At 42.6% G+C, this 22,356-nt stretch overlaps 1 protein-coding gene and 1 non-coding gene across 3 annotated transcripts in view; one reads left to right on the forward strand and one right to left on the reverse strand.

Annotated features, from left to right (window-relative positions):
• FAT3 (FAT atypical cadherin 3) overlaps window positions 1-22,356 on the forward strand; it is a 622,988-nt gene that overhangs the window by 57,545 nt on the left and 543,087 nt on the right. The window lies entirely within an intron of this gene.
• Window positions 11,093-11,201, reverse strand: LOC133041101 (U6 spliceosomal RNA). The gene has a single exon (XR_009689139.1). It is a non-coding gene; the product is annotated as a U6 spliceosomal RNA (small nuclear RNA).

Here is a 22,356-nt window from a genome sequence, read left to right on the forward strand (position 1 = left end):
CCAGCCAGCCAACGAATCCACCCTACAAACCCAGGAGACGCTTCTGTTTCTTCATGACATTGTCAAGTTAATGACTGACGAAGTTTTCCCTTATTATCTTAGAAAGCTTGACCTCTGGAGATAATTAGAGAAAGAGACCCTGGAAGACTGAACTTTTCTGAAGATGACAATTATTCTACCTGCCAGAGATCTGCCTCGAGGGAAGTCTCTTTGTTCAGGCTTAAGCCAGATGATTTTATTTGCGAGAAAAATTAGTTAGATATTGCGAGAGAGTAAAAGGGGCAGAGTATGTTTGAGAGAGAAAGATAGGGAGATGGAGATTGAGTGGTAACACTAAAAGGATTCTTTTTGAAAAAATTGTTTATTCATTCATTGGATGATGGAACGAATGCTAAGTGTTGGGTGCTGTTGAGGAGTCGAAGATACAGAGGTGAAAAGAAAGGCAGGCATGTACTCTTGAGCTTCTCAGAATGATGCTCACATGCTATGACTTCATCGTGCTCAGTCGCGTCCAACTCTCTGCAACCCCATGGACTGTAGCCCGCCAGATTCCTCTGTCCGTGGGGTTTTCCAGGCAAGAACACTGGAGGTGGTTGCCATTTCCTCCTCCACTGTTACTTCATATGTCTCCCAAACACCCAGAACACGGCCTAGTGCATAGTAGGCACTCGATAAATAGCTTTTGAGGGAAAGCATGAATAAATAGTAAAAGTGAGTTTCTCTGCTGTCAGTAAAGTGTTACCTTCTGAGTTTTCAATACTCAGTACCTTGGTTTCTGTTCATGCTCGTAGTGTAGTTTGCCTGCAAAACCCTGGGTTGATTTGAGAGGAAATGCCCTTGATTACAGACATATAACTAGTCAGGACTGATCAGATTGAAATCGAATGTAGACCCTTAATTTAATGAGGAGAGAAAAAATTACCCAAACAAGAGCATGTGTAATTATGCTAAATTTCATGACTTCAGGGTCATAAATGGATTTTTCTTGATGTTCATCTGACACGAATTAATTCCAGTTGTGGCTGTGAAGCAACGGCTTGTCGGGTCCTTTATAATAAGAGGGCATTAATTCCTGTTAAATTATGATGAGCCTCCTGCAGAATCATCTATTTCATTCATATGGATATAGTTAATAAGGAGACAATGAAAGTCCAAGGGGATCAGAAGGAGGCTTCTGCTGTAGAAACTGCCATGAGGCAGCGTGGCAAGGGAGAGCTTTAAGGCAAGTGTCTCAGCCAGCTCGAGCTGCTATAACAACATTGCACAGACTGCGGGCCTTAAAGAACAGAAGTTTATTATCTCAGAGGCCTGGAGGCTGGGAAGTCCGAGATCAAGGTTCAGGCAGGCTTCAGTCTCTGGTGAGAGCTCTTTTCCTGACTTGTTCAATGGCCCTGGCCTCGTGTGCCTCTTCCGTCTGACTGCTCGCCCAGAGAGATGGAGAGAGGGTGGGATGGCAGGGGCCACGGGGGAGGAGACACGGCCCGCACACGTCTCATCTTCTAAGGACACCAGCCCTGTCGGATCCGGGCGCGGTGCTCATAACCTCATTGCGTCTTGATTACCTCGTGCAAGGCCCTTTCTCCAGTACACACACTTTGGTGGGTTGGGGCTTCAACTCATGAATTTGGGGGGCAGAGTTGAACCCAGGCCAGTGGGACAGCCTGCAGTGCTTTCTCTGCTCGGCTGTGTCCACCTCGCTGGTTACTTAGGTTCTCTGGGTCTAATTCTCCTAACTCCATGTGCCAGGGGAGTAAGAATCACAGCCTGAGTTGAGAGAATGAGTTGAATCTACCAGTAGCTGAGAGATGTTGTCCAGGGCAGGGTGTGTAGGGGGCACTGGCCAGAGGCCAGCCCTCCGCCACCCTTACCACTATGTCCACTGGGACTGCATTCTCTCCCTGACCAGGCTGGGCTCCAGGGTTATAGGCAAACTTGGGGTGTGGATGCCCCTTTTGGTAATCAGTGGATCATATTCTGGGGGGAAGAGAAATCTGCAGAAGCAGGGATTCAATACAGAACGTGTGACAACCGGAATAAGTGGTGATGTTGAGAAAATGAGAGGATTAGCAAATACATTAACACCAATGGAAATTGTGGAATCGTGAGGCTCAGGAAGGCATTTTTAATGACTTGAGTAAATGAGAGAGTGACTTTAATTCTATTCTTTCAAATTATGGGATTAGGCTAAGGCCTTTCTTTGATGAGAAAATAAAATGGAATCATTTTCAGCAGGACTCCATCTTGAAAGTATGCCCATCTTTAAATATTTTTCTTTAATAATCCTGTCAACTGTTAATGAATTAAACATTATGTATAAAAGTGTTGTTTTTATTTCCTGCTCTGCAAAGAAGTCTCCTGAGAAAAGAGTCCCTGTCTTTTCTGGGCTTTCTTCTTGTTGTATTTGAAATTAAATTTCTCTAGCCAAGTGTTACATATAATTGTTATTCCTGATTTTAGCACCGATGTTAATAAATGTCACCCCAGAATATTCACTTTGTTTATTAACCTGATTTAATGAAATTTTCATATATATATGGGGACACACAGTTGAGCCCAGAGCAGTGAGACACACACACACACACATATATATATATACACACTTTCCAGTTGGCACTAGTGGTAAAAAAAAACTGCCTGCCAACACAGGAGACATGAGATGCAGGTTCGATCCCCAGGTTGGGAAGATCACCTGGAGGAGGGCATGGCCGCCCACTCCAGTATTCTTGCCTGGAGAATCCCATGACAGAGAAGCCTGGCGGGCTTCAGTCCGTAGGTCACAACGAGTCAACATGACTGAAGCAACTTAGCACATCGGCAGGCATTCACACACACACACACACACACACACACACTTATAAACACAAATCGGACAGCCTGAATCTTGATATTCTTAAAGAGATAAGCATATTTTCCCCTTCCTTTCTTTGTACTAAAGAAAAAAAATTCCATCTAGTGTTACGCCAGCTGCATTCCAGTACCTTTGCAGATTTTCGTTAAACACGCTGTGTGTGCCTGCGTATTAAGCCCTCTAATGAGCTAATATCAGTCCTCTGCTGCAGTTTATCAGCAGCATTTCCTCAGCTCAGCAAATGCATCTTCTTCATTCATTCGGCCTGTGGCGTAGTTGTCAGTTGGTGCTATTGAGTGTGACAGGTAGAAGGAAAATAAGCTGTGCTTGAAAGTGCTGTCAAATTATTATCAATTTTTGGTCCCAGTCCTTGTATTTGATATTCCAAAGAAACCCTTTCTTTTAGGGCATTGAGTACAACATTAGATCAGTTCCAAGAGATAACGACCGTATCTCACCGTTACGAGCTGGTGTGCCTACAGACCAGCACACGCAGCTCAGAGTCACTTTTGCTGCAGTTTTTCATTGCAGTGGACTCGTAGTTTTAATTTTCTTTTGTGTTCTACCTGTCTCAGACAGTGTTCTGTGCTGGCAGTTGGGATAACAGACCTTGAATTTCCCTAAATGAAGTCGAGTGGAATGGACATCAATTTTTGACTGCTAAATTGTGCTGTTGCATTGATTTATCTACTCAGTGGTAAGAAATAACGAAGAGCATGCATTCTAGGAAAAGAAAAAAAATGCATGGAAGAAGCAAGGGTCAAAATATAAGGAATAGAAACAAGTCCAATTTTTAGATTGTTTTTACCTGAGGATCTTTTTTAGGATTACGAGTCTTATCTGCTTTGTGTAAGGTGCTCTGTGAATTTTTGTTTGTTGTCATCAGGTGTACTGCAGCATAGAGATTCCACAAATCCAGAAATCCTTTTTACTGTGTTCTGTCCTGGCTTTTTCACCTGTGTGCTAATTGCTTTTTGTGGCCATTTAAAAGTTCACTGTAGTTGAAATTTTTGTAGTGTGTGTGTGTGTATGTGTGTGTGTGAATAATCACTGGGACTAGTTTAAGGGAAGAGTGGAACTTTAACTATGCTTTTGAGACATCTTAGAGATTATGATATGATGACCCTGGGCATATAATCTGAGAAACACCTTTGTTGAATCAATTTGAGTTAACATGAAGCCCAAGAGGCATATCCCCACTTTTTCCATTAGGGGGTGGGGGTCCATATTTTTGCTATTGTGTAAATTCTTGTGTCATTTGTTTTACATTTAATTTTTAGTGAGTAAGCTCGATAGCTGATGGGCAGGAGGGGGAGTTTATTGAGTAACTTTCCAGATCAGTTTCTGACCTGAACTTCAGCTGCAACTAGCATGATTTCAGACATGCCAGTTCCTCATTTGCTCATTGGCCTCCCTGACCTTCCTGCCAGAACCAGGCAAAATAAAGAATAAATTAAAAATACAGCTCCTTTCCTGCTGTTTTCTTGGAATATAGTCTTGGGGACATAAGCCAAAACTCTGAGGAAAAATAAACCTTATCAGAAGGAAATTTTCATATATCACACTAGATTTTTTTCTTGATATGGAATGTTAGATACAAGTTGGTATATGTGACAATTTCATGTACATAGATTGGAAGCTCTTAAAGCTGTGGAAAGAAATAGGAAAAGAAATAGGAAAGAATAATACACGAGAAATGATGAAGCTAGGAAAACCTCTAGGCAAGTTACAAAGTCAGAATGATACACTTTTTAAACAAATTTTTTTAACTATAGTGGATTTACAATATTGTGTTAGCTTCAGGTTTATAGCTTCATATTTTTTTTTCATTATAGGTTGTTGCAGGATATTGAATATAGTTCCATGTGCTATAGAGTACATCCATGTTGCTTATCTATTTTATATATAGTAGTGCGTATGTGTTAATTCCATCTCCTGATTTATCCTTCCTCCTCCCCCTCCTCCTTGCATAGCCATAACTTTGTTTTCTGTGTCTGTGAGTGTGTTTCTGTTTCGTAAGCTGATTTGTATTATGTTTTTAGGCTCCACATGTAAGTGATACCATATAATATGTGGCTTTCTCTGCCTGACTTAGTTCACTTATGTGATAATTTCTAGGTCCGTCCGCGTTGCTGCTGATGGCGTTATTTCATAGAATGACCCACTTTTAAGGGAACAGTGAAGGATGGTATTATTTAGGGTGTGCATGCTGTTCACATTGTGCCAGGTACTGTAGAAAGTTCAAAGTTGAATCAGACCAAAGTTTAGTAGAAAAGTGCATTAGCTGCCATGTGTGTGTGTGCTAAGTTGTATCTGACTCTTTGTGATCCTACAGACTTTAGCCTGCCAGGCTCCTCTGTCCATGGGATTCTGCAGGCAAGAACACTGGAGTGGGTTGCCATGCCGTTCTCCAGGGGATCTTCCCGACCCAGGGATCAACCCAGGGATTGAACCCGCATCTCTTCTGTCTCCTGCATTGGTAGGCGGGTTCTTTACCACTAGTGCCGCCTTGTACGAGAACAATGATAGTTGCCCAGAGAAGTAGATGTATTTTTATGAGACTTGAAGTAGGGAGAGACTGCATCTAGATCATTGCTTCTGGAAGTGAGTCTTCTGGTCTGCTGCTTGTTGGACGTGCAGTTTCATTGGCCCCATCTGAACGTATTCTGGGGATGGAATCTGTATTTTAATGATCCCTCTAGGTGTTACTGATGCTCGCTAAAATTTGAGAAATATTCTGTGCATAAAGAGAGACTTGGGGTTTTGTGGGGGAGGTGGTATTTAAATTGAGCAAGAGGAGCAGACAGAACGTGAGTAGGCAGTGCAGGAAGGCAAAATCGCAAAGTCCTCAAGCCACCATCTATTTTAGTGCCTCCAACTCTTAGAATGAAAGATTTATTTTATACTTAATCTATATTCGTCCTGCTTTTCCATAAGGCTGTTTCCTCTGTTTTCGTTCTCTGTGGAATTGTGAATCATGGTGATCATATTTTGTATAACAGCCTTTGCTATATTTCAAGGAGAATATTAAGTTCCCCACTGGCTTTTCTTCACCAGGCTAATTAATCCTCGTTCGTCAGCCTTTTCTCCTACCTTCCAGCCCTTTTATCATTTTCATTGCTCTTGTCTGAGCTTTCCCCAAATTTTCCATATTTCTCCAAAGTTACAAAGACCCAAATTATATCTGGTGCTGGTTGAGATCTCTGCCTCAGCAGGCAAAGTGGATGAATATCTTGAGTCTCACATATTATTTTTTCTTTGTGAGAATTTACCTACAGAAATAAGAGACTCTGGGGCAGTGTTTTTAACATACGGTCCTTGGATTCATGGGGAACTTGGGATTGATTACATGGACTCTTAGCTCCATGTATGTACTGGCCTTTGTCTGCAGACTCAATAGCTATCGTGATTTCTACATATGAATAAAAATGCATTTCTTTTTTTCCTAACTTATTTAAGAATAATTCAGTTTGTTCAGGTGCTCAGTTGTGTCCAACTCTTTGCAACCCCATGGACTGCAGCACACCAGGTTTCCCTGCCCATTACCAACTCCCAGAGCTTGCTCAAACTCATGGTGATTAGCAAAGTTCAAAAAAAAATTTTTTTTAACTATTTATGCTGTCTTAACAAAGTAAAAGTTGAACTCCCACAGTGCGAACCTATGCAGTTTTTAAAGTCAGCAAAGGAGCCCTTCTGGGTTTGAAAACACATTCACTGGGGCAAAAGTCCAGACAGTCAGCCCAGTGGCCTGTCTTCATCAGTACAATAGGATCAAAAGGATCCATCTTGCATGATATCAGCATAAGCCACGTGACAATCAAGTGGTTAGAGTGTGTAAAAGGGCACAGGCGGTGATAACAGAGGACAGTGATTATTTCTGTGGACTGTCTGTTGGATCTCATATGTGCCTTTACACGATCATTTGTTCTTCTAGTCCCAGAATCCTGAGATCTTGTCGGTCAGTGGTGCCACATGTTTGTCCATCTGCATCTCTGTTCTTATCTCTCTCTCTTGTTTAAGTTTCTGTGGGTAGGGGACGAGGAAAGATTCATTATGGAGAGCTCCTCAGTCCGAGTTGGGCGTCCCTGTGCTGTATCTTGCCATGAGAGGCCCCTTCACACTCGATTGGAGGTCTAGAATTTCAGCATTTCCTGCTTGAACTAAGAGCAATAAAAGGAAATAGTGTGGGTGGGTTTGCTGAACAGCACCAAGTTGAAAATTTAAGACACTTTTCTGTATGGTCATTTGAGTTTTCACCAAGAACATTATTTCCATATACGTTGACAGGCAGGAGAGGAAAATTTCTGACCCATGAGTCTGTAAAGCGTTGAAGACTAAATAAATGTTCTTAGCAGAGCTGAGATGAAGGTGTGGCCAGTCTCAATGGAGCCTTTCATGGAGGAGAGGGCGTTTTAACGGCCCAGGCTCTCTGGAACTCTGAGACCTGTGAGTATTATCTTGGTGATGTTGGCATAGGGTGTCCTTTCATTAGTTGCTATAGAAACAGGGGATGCCACACCTACCTTCTCCATCTAATTTGCATGTTATGCAAGGAGGTCTCAGAGGGCTCTTGGACACATGCTTCTTTGAGGGGTCACTGCTCAGTGAGTAATGCTCAGTTCTTATAATTTATTCTTGTGCTTCATGCTGGGATATCATCTCCTATCTTTGTCATTTCTATTCATCTTGTATCCTTAGGCTTTGAGTTATTTTGCTTATAAGAAAATCACTTACCTAAAAATAGGGCTTCCTAGGTGGTGCTGATGGTACAGAATCTGCCTGCCAATGTAGGAGACATAAGAGACGCAGGTTCCATCCCTGGGTGGGGAAGATCCCTTTGAGGAGGGCATGGCAACTCACTCCAGTATTCTTGCCTGGAGAAGCCCATGGACAAGCGACCTGGTGGGCTGCAGTCCGTAGGGTCGCAAAGAGTTGGGCAAGACTGAAGTGACTTAGCATGCACATCTAAAAACAAGCGGGCAGAGACCATCACCCCTCCAGGTCCCTAAGTCTTACGCAGGGCACTAGGAGCTATAATGAAATCAGCACCTCCCCTAAATCTACAAGTGAGAGTCTGAACCCAGTGAGAGTCTGCTGTTTCTTGAGCAAAGCAGAAAAATGTGTCCTGGGTTGGTGTTCCAACCAATACAGAATACTTGATGTTGGTTAGAAAGTTAGACCCCCTAGGTGATTTCCCTGGCACATGTGGTTTTCCATTGCAAAATAAAATGTAGTTGCATTTATAGAATTTTAATTTTAGCCTGTTTTTTTTTCTTATTTTGCCTTTTTAAAGCATTGCATCAGCTTTGTATTTCTTCACTACCTCTTCGCCAACAAGAAATACAACACACAGGCTTAGATGATGTTCTGTCTTGGAAACATATTTGACAAAGCTACATATAATAATGGCATAATTTTCTCAGCAGGAGAGCACCACATACTACTCTCTTGCAACTGGGCTTTAAAAAAAATCTAAAGAATACACTTACTTGGATAAATGTGGCTCGTGTTTTAATATTTTTGCAGTGACATCTTTGATTCTGAACATTCCCAGTTGAAAAAAATATGAAACTTTATTTTCCTGATGTGTGAGAGGGAAAATGGATCCTCCTGCCAATTACAGCATGAAAAACCACGGTGCCTGTTTAACTTGTTCTCTTTGTAAAATTATAAGCCTAGAATAATCCTGCCATTTCCCAGCTCTGAAATATGTTTTCATCTGATCTAATTTATTCAACAATGAGTGCTGACCACGTTCCCCAGATTGATCATCCTCTCAGTTTGTTACTTGCCTTGGGTACTGCATTCCTGGATGTTTGTGTGTTCTTGGCGAGTCTGAATCAGGATGGGCATAGCATCAGAAGCCCTGGAATAGGAACAGATGCCCCAGGCCCTTAGCTAATCTGTCCTGCATCACTGGAATAGCAGAATTGTATTTTATTCCCCTTGTGCTGGCCACAGTTTCAGAAGAGTGGAGTCTCACTGGAGCAAACTTGCTCCACACTTCATATATCCATGGCTGTGGTTTAGAAAGACGCTGCCTTGTCATGGTTGAACAAAAGAACATCTATAGTGTCAGAAAGGAACAAAAATACCACTAGGCACAAGGCAGGTGGTTCAAAGCATCTGAAATCTGGGACTAACTTTGGGGGTTTCCCTGGTACCATTGGCTTTGCAAGGTCCAAGTGACCCCCTGAAATATACTTTGTTATAATCTCCACCACTTTGCTTTTAATTTTAAAAAGTGTTATTTGTCTTTGGCTGCGCTGGGTCCTCGTTGCTGCACTGGGTTTTCTCTGGTTGCAGCTGTTGGGGCTGCTCACTGCAGCGACTTCTCTTGTTGCAAAGCATGGACTCTAGGGTGTGGGCTCAGTCGTTGTGGTTCCCGGGCTCTGGAGCACAGATTCAAAGAGCACACATGCTTAGTTGCCCCAAGGCATGTGGAATCTTCCCGGGGCCAGGGATCAAACCTGTGTCCCCTGCATTGGCAGGCAGATTCTTAACCGCTGGACCACTGGGGAAGTCGGCGTCTCTACCACTTGAAAGGTGAGAAAGAGTGTGAATAACCATGTGGGTCAATGTATTTGTCTTCCAGTATAAGATTTTTTTTTCTTTGCTGTGTTTTAAACAAACCACCATCCCACAGACAGAACTCCTTAAAACCTGTTTAACTTTTCATGTTAACATTAATGATAATTAATTTCTATGACCCTTGAATTAGTTTCTTATACATTTTTCTTTCTTTGGGAAAATGAACATGCTGTTTTGTTAAGTGTGTGTAAGAAACCACAGGCAGAGCCACCTGGATCAGATATCTCTAAGCTTCATCAGTGCTTTATCCCGTACAGGACACTGACTTGGCTTGTGACATAAACAGCTCACGTGGTTGCCACCAGTCCCTTGAAAGCAATTAGCATTTTAGCAAGCCACCCCAGAAACTGCCAGACAGAAGAGGTTTCCGTGAGGCATGAGATCACCTACGAGGCACTGTTGTTGAGTGGGTCCTGGTTCACAGAAACTGGTGAGATGCTTTCTCAGGGCTCTTCCACATCCCTCAGAGGTGCAGATCTGTCCACATCCTGTTGAGAAAGATGGATGTGTCTGACGTTTGGTGGGAGCAGAGGGTGGATACCAGGACAGATGCTGGAGGTTAGGCAGCAGCCAGGGAAATTTGGCCAAGGCAGCTTGCATGTGTGCCTTAGATCATACCAACCATGCAGAATGATCCTGAAGATGGAGCAAGGGAATAGAGGATAAAATGGCTATTGAGACAATCATTTGGTTAATTTCCCTTTTCAGGTTTAGGAATGAGTTCCTGGTCGTCATTGCTTTTGTACAACCTGCTCTTTTGATAGTTGAAATGGTGCTGATTTTGTTGTTGAGTTTACTTTAGTTCCTCCTTTAAGACTGTTAACCTATTATGAAGGTCATTTCTAAATCACAGCTATGGGGAACAGTTTGCTGTCAGCTGGTAACAGGATTGTGTTCTCATTAGATAATTAAACCCATTCCACTGACTCGATTTTGAATTGTACACTCTCAAATTAAGCATTCAGTTTAGTTCAGTTCAGTCGCTCAGTCGTGTCTGACTCTTCAGCATTAAAATACATGTATTGGATACCACTTAGATACTTTGCTGGATTCTGGAAATAGCAACATGAAAAGAATGGACTCTGCTCTTCTGAAAGATATGATATGGCAGACAGATGTGTAAACCAATAACTACCAAGGGGTGTGATAGGTGAATATAGCCACAGAAATGCTAAGGTAAAAGCTGAGCATGAAAGAGGTCATTACCAACTTTGCAGGAGGAATATGTGACTCAGGGAAGACTCAGAAAGGAAATGATTCCTGAATCGAGTTATCAGAAGGAGAGAAATTTACCAGAAAAGGAAAAGACATGATGGAAAACATACTGGACAGAGGCAGTATGAGCGGAGTTGCATACATGGGAATTGTTATGTAACTTAATCTTTTTTCTTTTACATTCATTTTTATTGAATTGTAGTTGGATTATGGTGTTGTGTTGAGCTGCTGCTGTTCAGCAGATTGACTCAGTTTACATATATATACTTTTTCATATTCTTTTCCATTATGGTTCATCACAGAATACTGACTGTAATTCTCCTGTGTTATACTGTGGGACCTTGTTGTTTATCCACTGTATATATAATACTTTGCATCTGCTAATCCCACACTCCCACTCTTACTGTCTACCACTGCCTCCCTCTTGGCAATCACTAGAAAAATATGTAATGCTTCATGAATTTGCATGTCATCCTTATGCAGGGGCCATGCTAATCTTCTCTGTATCATTCCAATTTTTTAGTATATGTGCTGCCAAAGAAAACACAGTTTTAAACCACTCTGGATGGGAAAGAATTGACTTACAGAATCTAAAAAAAAAAAATAAAATAAAGTTGAAAACAAAAAGAGCCCAACTAAAGTAATAGATTCTGGCTCTATTAATAATGGCGTACAGTATCACTGGTGCTCCCTGTGGATATTTAAGCAATAGCTGTTCTTAAATTTAGGTGGGAACCATCTTCCTTAAATTTAGGAGAGGAAATAGTAGTAGTAGATTTAGAAGCTGCTTTCCCCTTAAACCAGCAGGTGCCCGTGTGTGCCTGTTGAGTGGGGTGTGCAGGGGGTGGGGGGTGGGGGGGGGTGGGCTCTGAGCTGAGAATCCCAGCCTCCTTTCTACGCCCCCAATGGGAGCGTCACCTCAGGCATGTCACTTAGCAGAGTCTCTTTCATCTTGATCAAAATGAGCTGTTTGTGTTTCTATCTAAATTCTCCTTCCAACTCTGATCTCATTACCTATCAAAACACCTTGTAATATATTTTGACACATGAAGGAGAATAATTCACCTGTCTCAATGGTTGCCTCATACTGGATAACTGTATTTCATAATACTATTCCATATCTTTTAGATTACTTAGTAAATGTATTTTATGTAGTGATAACCTCATACCCTGAAGAAGCCATTTACTAGGCTAGAGAAGCAGGTACTTTAAAAAATATTTAGGGGCTTCCGTGGTGTCTCAGTGATAAAGAAACCACCTGCCAATGCAGGATACTTGGGTTCCGTCCCTGACCCAGGAAGATCCCACGTGCCTCGGAGCAACTAAGGCCGCGCTCCACAACAATTGAGCCTGCGCGCTGGGGCCCACGATCCCGGAGCCCGCGCGCCACAAGAGAAGAGGCCCCCGCTGTGACTAGAGAGCCGCCCATGCAGCAGCAGACCCAGCACAGCCACAAATGAGTTATCTTAAAAATGATATTTAGGAATAGCTGTAACAATAACCAGCCTCCGTGAAGAAGTTAAACAAGCTTCCTCTCTCCCCAACAGAGAACACAGTCTCTCCGACTTGGTGCCTTGTTGTAATCCGGTCGCCCTCCCCGTGTGACGCGGTGCACACGTCATCAGAAGGCGCCGTGCGCGGCGGCAAAGATGCAGCTTCGAGCAGCATCTGCCTCTTTGTGTCCCCAGGAAGCATCTGATTGGCCTACCGACCCTGCCGCCCTGGGGACCACTCCAGCCAAGAGGGCTCATCCCCCGCCTGCAGTAACAGATGAATAATGTAGTTTGCTTAGGGAATGTGTTCGGGTTCTTTTCTGAATCAAAATTCCATTTGTTTGTTTGTGTTTATTGACATGACTTTGCTGAGAATTGCCTTTGTGGTATGTGTTACTAGCAGAGCTGGAACCGCCACACATAGAGTGCTTTCAGTCTTTGCAACACATAGGTGTGCCTGTTACAGCTTTTAGGAAATCACTCGGCTTGGAGAAGAAAACATTTGTTAATATTTGGACCTCCTGGCCAAACATCATTCTAGTGTTCAGAAATTATCAGCAAAGCAAAGGAGTGTTCAGAGAGGCTCTGGCCTCTCCCTGGCCCCCTCCCCATGAGACTTCTGACTTACATTCACCAAATCCGAAAGCCCTTTAGTGCAGGCTTCCTGCTCCCCTCCCCCAATCCATATTCTATATTAAATTATTAGTGTTCTCTATATAAACTCCTTGGGAAACCAGAACCCTTATTATGACTTCTGGATTTCATTTTCCTTACATAAGCATTTAATGATAAAACAGCTTTCATGAACACTTAACATTTCTGTTCCTGTTAAATGTTCTTAAATTTCATAGTAGTATGCTATGTTCATTTCCATGTAGCATTCTTAAAAGTGGCTTAAGGCGGTGCACGGTCCCCAGCCATTTTGGCACCAGGGACCAGCTTTGCGGAAGACAGTTTTTCCACAGACCAGGGGTGGGATGGTTTCAGGATGATTGAAGCGCATTACATTTATTGTGCACTTTATTTCTATTATTATTATATCAGCTCCACTTCAGATTAAACCCCAGAAGTTGGGGACCTCTGGTTTAAGGGTCTTGCACACTGCTAAGTCAACCTGACTTCCAGGAAAACCTTGTATAGGTTGCAGGTGATGGGTATTTATATTGACCTACGAAGACCCAGGAAGTTCATGGGGCCCTAGTTTGCGTTAATCCCACTATAAAGTGTGCCTGAAGCAGAGAGTTTGGGGCTTAAAAAAGCTGAAGATCTCCATGAAGATTAATAATAAGATATAAAGCAGAGATAGGAAGATTATATGACATTTCTTTTAGACCTTGGATTTCTTTAATCCCTAGGTGTGTTGGGTTAGTGCTTATCTTCATGAATGGATTACCAAGGTGGATTTCACTCTCTGCCTTTCTAATGCTTTATTTTTATGACTGCTGTTACTGTTGTATATTTGTTCATCTCAACTGCGTACCCGTCACTAAAGCCAAGGCCCCTGACCAGTCTTAAATGAGATAAGTAGGAGTCTGGAGCCAGCAATTCAATTTCAGGTATACTCTTTTTAATTTATTTGAAGACTTTATGCCATCCCTCCGGCTAAAGGACAGAATCACAAGTTGACTCAAGGGATAACTTGCCATCTTTCAAGGGTAAACTCATAGAGTCTTTAAAGAATTTGGGGAACTTGTGTAATAAAAAAGATTGTTTCCTTGAGGATGTCCAAGGCAGAAAAACATGGAAAGCTCACTTAGATTTTAAGCCCATTTTTATTTCTTCAGTTGATTGTCAGAGCAGTGGTCAGCAAAGCCCAACCTGTAGGCTGGCTGCCTGATTTTGTTGGTTTTTTAAAAATTTATTCATTTATATTTATTTAGAGGATAATTTACAACACTTACAATATTGTGTTGATTTCTGCCATACATCAACATGAATCAGCCACAGGTAAACATATGTCCCTTCCCTCTTGACAGGGACGGGCTGGGATGGGAGGAGGAAAGGAGGTTCTGATTTTGTTCAGTTTTAATGGGACACAGCTTTTACCACACAAGGCAGAGTTGAATAGCTGCCACAGAAACCTTCTGAATCACAAAGCTTAAAATATTTACTCTGACTCTTTACAGAGAAAGTTTGCAGAACTCTGCCTTAGGATATTATTGATACTTAATATTTGTGAGGACAATTAGTTAGTAATTATAGGTTGTAGAAGGAAGAGTCTTAGATTAACATAAACACACTACCACATATAAAATAGATAGCCAACAAGGACCTACCATATAGCACGGTGAACTATACTCGGTATCTGACAAGAACCTGTAAGGGAAGAGAATCTGAAAAAGAACAGATGCATTTGTATGTATTGGAGAAGGAAATGGCTACCCACTCCATTCTCCAATATTCTTGCCTGGAGAATCCCACGCACAGAGGAGCCTGGCAGGCTATGTCCATGGCATTACAAGAATCAGACATGACTTGGTGACCAAACCACCACAACCAGCACCACAGTACGGATGTATAACTCAGTCGCTTTGCTGTATATCTGGAACTAACACCACATTGTAAATCCCCTATTTCTTTTCTTTCTTTTTTAAAAAATGCTTATTTCTTTGTTTGGCTGTGTCGAATCTTGGTTGTAGCACGTGAGATCTTTAGTCTTTAGCTGTGGCATGAGGGGTCTTTAGGTTGCAGCATGCAGAACCTCTAGCTACGGCATGCAAACTCTTAGTTGCAGCATGTGGGGTCTAATTCACTGACCAGAGATTGAACCCAGGCCAGCTACACTGGAGTATAGAAACTTAGCCACTGGAACTCCAGGGAATTCCCCCAAATCAACTATATTTCAATTAAAAAAAGGAAGTGGTCTTGTCACTAAGTCCATGCATTACGATTTCTGCTTTTCCCAAAGTGAACATTGTTTGATGCTCACAAAGGATGCAGTGGGGAAAAGCCGAACCAAGGTTACCCGTGGATGGCTTCACTCAGCCTTAGTTCATGGAGATATTCTGGAGCCTCCATTCTCATTTTCCACCCAGTTTCATAGAGAGTGGGATTTCACATCCAAGTTCTGGTCCCAAAGGATTCAACAGTTCCAGAAGTCAGGGTTAGAGTAAGTGATGATCAGCCTCTCAATTCTGGTGGGGCTTGGAGGGCAGAGAGAATACCCATCGTAACCAAATCTGTAATAATAATTTAAATTCTACAAATTCCAGAACTCTAGCAGCTTGATTTAGGAAATCTTTCCTTTCTTTTTTTTTTTTAAACAAGGGGAAGATACACAAACGGATTAAAGTGCACTTGGAAACCCAGCCAGCTTGTTTCTCACCTCCCAGAGGAGCACTTGACTCCCCGTTACACTGTTTTCCCTTTTTATCAAATTGCTAAGAAACAGTAACTCAATTGATTTAAATGATTTCTATCACACATAGCCTTTAAGACAAGTAATCGGTTTATTATGCTCAGTCATAACAATGGTATTTTACTTCTATGAATTGTATTTTCAGCAGCACTCATAAAATACTCAGTTTGACTTCATTTATTAACTTTCTCATTTTTCCATTAACTGATATTTTTCCATCTCAGATAATTTGCCTGCCCATTGATATTGCATAACTCAATAGAAATATGTTTTTCAAAAGAATGAACAGAACATTCTTTGAGGCTTAGATAAAATGATTTTATCTGAATATATCACGAAGAATAATGCTTCAGTTTTTGTTTTAGTCAAATTTCACTTTTAATGTTATAATCTTAATATCACTTTGAATTTAATTACATTAATTTTGTGGCTTGCTATTTAGTAGTTTCTTATTGCTGAGAGCCTAGATATTGAAAAAAATCATTTTCTACTTTTTAGATAAGAAGATATTCAATTTTAATTTATTCAGCTCTTGTCTGCAAAATTAATTAGAAAAGATGCCTGGTTTTGTATTAATAAGTTTCAGTTTGGTGTTTTATTCTCTGTTGAGTCCCTTTCAGTCTCTTGCTGAAGCCATGTAGGCCTGCATAAGGCATTTGCATTATGTTTTTTTAGCTTCCTCCTGTTTTATTGGCAAGTGACCATGTGTATGGTAATTGAGCAATTGTCTGCTTACTTGGGTTTATGGAATTTACATCAGCAAGTTTTGGAGATCTTAAATTTTGGTCTCCAAACAGACTTGAAGAGGAAGCTTTCTGAAACACCATCATTTGGTTAAAAATGTATTTGTATTTAATTGAGTGACAGTCACTCTCAAAACACTGAAGCCACATTTCCCTTTCCTCTGGGCCACACTTTGTGCCTTCGTAATCGCAGAGACTGGAGACTGAGGCAGCTCTGCAGTCACGCGGGGACGCCTGACGGCCTGGGAGCGGGGGCGGCTGCAGACAGGGCCCCGGGGAGCCCGCAGTCAGCCCGCTCCGCCTTCCTGCGTGGCCCGTTCCTTCCTGTCTGACAGCTGCAGATCCTGACATTGAGATGGGGAGGTGACCTTTGTCGGGGTCCCCCAGCCAGCGCAGCAGAACAGAGCTTTGAGCTGTACTTTGTGGCTTGATCATGTTGTCCTTGGCCTTCCTTGTCATGTGTGGTTGACTCTCCATCAAGAGCGCCTCATCTCTGCCCTGGCTGCGTCCTCCTCTGTCCGCACCCACTCATACCTGAACCACCCGTGCCCTGCCCCCTTCACCTGACACTTCCGGTCCATTCCCGCCTGTCTCTGCTTGTGCTTCCCTGACCCGCTTCACGTTCTCAGTTCCCGAGGGCAGTCTTACTGTTGTGTTCTAATTCTGTGACCAGTGCCGCTGGTAATACGATAGTGATTACATTGAGTCTGCAGATTGCCTTGGGAAGCAAGTGACTATGACGATGCTCACTCTTGCAGTCCAAGAACGCGGTGCATCTTTCCATTCGCGTGGGCTTCAGCTTCTTTCATCAGTGTCTTAGAGTTTTTGGAGTAGAGGTTTTTTGCCTCCTTAGGTGGATTTATTCCTAGGTATTTTATTCTTTTTGACAACATAGTAAAGGGGATTGTTTCCCTAATTTCTCATTCTGGTATTTTGTTGTCAATGTATAGAAATGCCACACCTTTCTGTATATTAATTTTGTATCCAGCAACTTTACTGACTTCATCGATGAGCTCTAGTGGCTTTCTGGTAGCAGTTCTGGGGTTTTCTATGTATAGCATCATGTCATCTGCACACAGTGGCAGCTTTAAGAAGAAGGGATGCAGGCTTTGATAAGGAGAAACTTGGCGGGGCGCCTGGGGTCGGGGAGAAGGATACTTGGCCTGAGGCTGCGGCGAGATGCTGGGACCAGGCTGCACGTGCGGATGCGTGTGCTAGCAGCGGGCGCAGAAAGGTGTGCAGTGAAGGAGACGAAAGGCCGAGGGGCCTTCGTGCAGACACAGGGCTGTGGCCGCTAAGGGCTGCTGGGACTTGGTGGCTAGGGATGAACAGGAAAAGTTCAAGTTTTACATCACCGCCTGCTCCTTCTGCCTCTGTAACTTGGCTTGTTCCTTGTAAAGTCTAGCTCACATAGGTCACGTAGTCTCAGAAAGCGGGGCCTTGCGGTACTAGAAGCTGGAGCTTATCTCACTCACACTTGTCCTGCTCTTTGCTGTCACCCAGCCCCTGCAAACCTGCTTAATCATGCCTATCCGGGTCAGACATCCCCCTCCCCGTCTTGACTGCTGTTCCTGTGCGTGAAACCGCTTAGTTGAAACCAGCCTATTAGCAGCTAGTGTTGCCCACAAGAGTCTGTCTATAAAAACTCTGTGACCCCTTTGTTCAGAACTCAGAGCTTGGAGTGTTAACTGCTCTGGGCCCACCGGAGTAATACACCTGAGTTCTCCAGCTCTCCCCTTGTGATTGCTTGGTTTCCTGAGTACTGGTTTCTGCAACAGGGAAATCCTGCCTTGCCCTGTGTCTGACAGGCAGTTCATGGATATTTATTGAATGGCCACAGATGGAATCTGGCATAGGTCTTCCTGTAAGGGAAATTAACTGAGTTGGAGAGGAGTGAAGCTAGAGATAGCATAGCCCAATAGGATGCCAGTATTATTCATTTTGCCTCTCGTCTGTTGTAAGATTCACAAGAAACTGGAGCTACACTAAAGGAAAACACTTCAGAATCATATTTTTAATTGATCTGTTTATATTTCATTCATTGTTAAGTCGTGACTCACTTTGCGACCCCATGAACTGCAGCATGCCAGGCTTCCCTATCCTTCACCATTTCCTCAAGTTTGCTCAAACCCATGTCCATTGAGTCGGTGATGCCATCCAACCATCTCATCCTCTGCTGCCCCTTCTGATTTTGCCTTCGATCTTTCCCAGCATCAGGGTCTTCTCCGATGAGTTGGCTCTTAATGCATTAAGTGGCCAAAGAATCAGAGCTTCAGCATCAGTCCTTCCAGTGAATATTAAGGGCTGATTTCCTTTAGGATGGACTGGATTGATCGCCTTGCAGTCCAAGACACTCTTGAGAGTCTTCTCCAACACCACAGTTCGAGAGCATTAGTTCTGGAGTGTGAAGTCAAGTGGGCCTTAGAAAACATTACTACCAACAAGGCTAGTGGAGGTGATGGAATTCTAACTGAGCTATTTAAAATCCTAAAAGATGATGCCATTAAAGTGTGTTTATATATATTATTGCTGGAGACTTCCCTGGTGGCTCAGATGGTAAAGAATCCGCCTGCAATGTGGGAGATCTGGGTTCGATCCCTTGGTTGGGAAGATCCCCTGGAGAAGGGAACGGCTACCCACTCCAGTATTCTGGCCTGGAGAATTCCATGGACTGTATAGTCCATGAGGTCACAAAGAGAGGGACACAACTGAGTGACGTTCACTTTCACTTATTTATATTTAGGAAAAGTGATATTGAAGACTGTGTGAAGCGTAGACCAAGTAGACTCTCTGACCCATGGGCCTTGCTGTTGCCTCTTCTTTGTCACTTTGTGTCCTGGGGCAGTTACGGACACTGCCTGCCAGCCAGCCCTGCATTCGTCTAAGTCAGTGCTTTTCAAACTGAGTTATGATCCCATCCATGGATCATGCTGTGAAGTCAGTGGGTTGCAGAGAGCATTTGAAATGACACACTATAAAATATAATAGAGATCATTGCATTGCACATCATGAGCGTCAGTTATGTTTTGTGACAGAAAATACATTTCTTATTGCGGGTCACCAGGAAGTTTGAAACGCAACATTTTAAGTGAAAAGAGCTCATTACTTAGGAATATCATAAATCTATCTTTAGCTCTGTGTGTAAAGAGATCATGTGATTTATTACGCCAGCCAGGACACATTTCAGAGGGAAAAGGGTAGCTCTTAATTAGACCACAACAGGTGTAAACTGGGCCTGCCTCAAGCTAATTAAGAATTATGGCCACTCTGCCTGTATTAGTCAGAGTTCTCCAGAGAAACAGAACTGATGGGATATATAGATGTATATACATCTAGATCCATCTATCTCTGTATGGAGCAGAAGAGACAGAGAGGGGGAAGGGGATGGGGGGATACTGAGATTTATTTTTAAGGAATTGACGTAGGTTCTTATAGGGGCTGGCAAGTGGAAAATGCATACGACAGGCCAGCAGTAGGCTGGATGCTCAGCTAAAAGCTGATGCTTACGTTTAAGTCTAAATTCTGCTGTAGGCAGGGTTTCCATAGTGCAGGCCTGGGGGAATTCCTTCTTCCTTGGGAAACCTTTTAAGATCGTGAAGCTGATTGAATGAGGCCCACACACGTTCTGGAGGGTAATCTACTTTACTTGAAGCCTATTGATTTAATTATTTATCACATGAAATAATACCTTGGGACTTCCCAAGGGTCCAGTGGTTAGGAATCTGCTTGCCAGTGCTGGGGACACAGCTTCGATCCCTGGTCCAGGAAGACTCCACATGCCTTGGGGCAACTAAGCCTGCCTGTCCTAGAGCCCAAGCTCCCCAACAAGAGAAACTAGAGTGTAGCCTTGGCTGCCCACAGCTAGCGAAAGCCGGTGTGTAGCAACGGAGGCCCAGCATGGCCAAAAAAAAAAAAAGGAAAAAATTAGGAATAAAACCAGTCACAGACTGGTACTTGACCACACAGCTGGGTGTCATAGCCCGGCCGAGTTGTCATAGGAAATTACAATTACCCAGCACACCACTTAAGGAGGAGCGGTGGTGGATGAACACAGCTCAGACTTTCTTTAATTCCCTAAGGCTGTGCTGAGGCCGGACAACTTGTTAGGATTTTTGTTGTGCTATTTAATTTTATTTGTAGTTATTGGCAATGGATTTACTGAGTATTGCCAATTTGACCTTGTGGCTTCTTAAAATAATTTTTTTAGAGAAAAAAATTATTTTTTCACTTTGGTGGTTTAGATCAAATTTTTTTACTAAGCATGTAACTTTGTATTTAAAACTGTTTTAACATTTTATATTTTGACATTTTATAAAACGTTTATAATGAAATATTTCGTGAAATGTTTAGAGAAGAATGTTCCTAAATAGCTTTGCTGTTTGGGACACATTGTTAAAACTATAGAAACTGCTGTAAAAGTATCTTTGTAAGTAGTCAATAATTTGCCATGTCTCTTGCTGCAAGATAAAGTATGAGGGCTCTCAATTGCCCAGAAAATCCACAAAAGCATTGATTTTCACCAAATGGCAGGAACTGACCACTAGGCAGTTCTGCCCTGTAGTAAACTGCAACAGAGTAACCAGTAAACCCTTAGCAGAAACCTGGCCTTGTTAGGATCTTTGGAGAAGGAAAGAGAATTCTGCAAAGTTCTGTATTGAAAAATATCCAAATGAACTGCTCATCCTTCATCTTTGCTGACCCAGTAGTCAACTTAGTGCTTAATTCTTGAAGTTTTGCATTTCCCCTACTTTTAGAAGGATTGTTTGCCAACTACAGATCATTCGGAAGCTGTTTAAGAGGTTTGAAAAAGGAACAGAAATGAAAAATAGTAACTCTGATCACAGTGATCAGAGTATAGTAGGATCATTAACATTTGAGCATTTCCTTTCCACCTCATTTTCTGTGAACTTTTAACAAATTAAAATTGCATGACTTATATACTTCTATGCTTTGTGTTTTTGTCAGGTGCCTTTATAAGGGAACATTTTCCAGTGACAATAAGTACCTTCCATAAGTCTTGTCTGTAGTCTTCATGTGAGATGTAGTCTTCATCATGTGAGAATGTCCTATTTAAGTCATTCAGAGTTCGTCCCTGCTGGACCTTTAATATATTCACCAGTCCTCTTTTGTTGTTGCAAATAATGCTGCAGTGAACTGCTTTGTGAATGAAGCTTTCCTCTTGTTTGGATTTCTTTAGAAGAGCTTTCTGGTTGCTTAGGAAAATCACCATCATGAGCTTCCTTCTGAGCCCTGCCTGTTCTGTCTGGGACCTGAGGTTGGCCGGGAATGACCCAACCCTCAGCATCCTTGGAGACCTTCATGGAGTGCTGAGCTGCTTGCTAAGTGGCAACAGAAAGCTACTTTTTCAGGGGAGCCATTAACTTGGGTTGAGAAAGATGAGATTCAATGGATACTGATCAGGTGAGAGGCCCTATGGGTCTTGGAATGGTTCACTTCACAAGGGATTAAGGGAGCCTTGTGAGTTGAGGACTTGAACTCATAGGCCAGGAGAGCAAGGTGGGTCTGCAATGGAAATTCTTGCTGGGATTGCTCATGGCCCTCCCTGGCAGTGCATCATAAATGTGATATTTGGGAAAGAGGATGAAAGGAGACTGTCCTCTTAGAGTCTTATGTTCATGTTTATGTGCATCATTTCCGCTGACAGCAGAAGCACAGTATGAGCTCATGCCCCAGTGCTTCTTTTGATTCTTGAAAATAAATCTGTTGTAAGTAGGATCTTCATCAGTAGTTAGTCTAAAGAACTCTCACACTGCATTATTTCTCAGAACATGTGGTCAGGCAAGTTTGAGGTCACTGCTGTAGAAGCCCCTGATCATCATGCCATGTGGAGAGAACCCAAGCCACATTTTAGGGACTTGGAATCACTCCTGAATCATCTGCTGGATGTCGCATCTGCATCATCGCATCGTGAACCTGTTGTCAAAGCTTTGCCTCCTTCTGGAGTCTTTGATGTTGCTTCAGAGCACTGGTTCACAAGCCAGGTAAATCTTGACCTAAAAGTCAGTCTCCACTGCTGATTGACTGTGTGACACAGACTGTTTGACCTCCTGTGCATCTGTTCCCCGGCAGCATGAAATGTCACATCTG

Source organism: Dama dama, chromosome 2 (assembly GCF_033118175.1).
Source record: "Dama dama isolate Ldn47 chromosome 2, ASM3311817v1, whole genome shotgun sequence".
Lineage (NCBI taxonomy): Eukaryota > Metazoa > Chordata > Mammalia > Artiodactyla > Cervidae > Dama > Dama dama.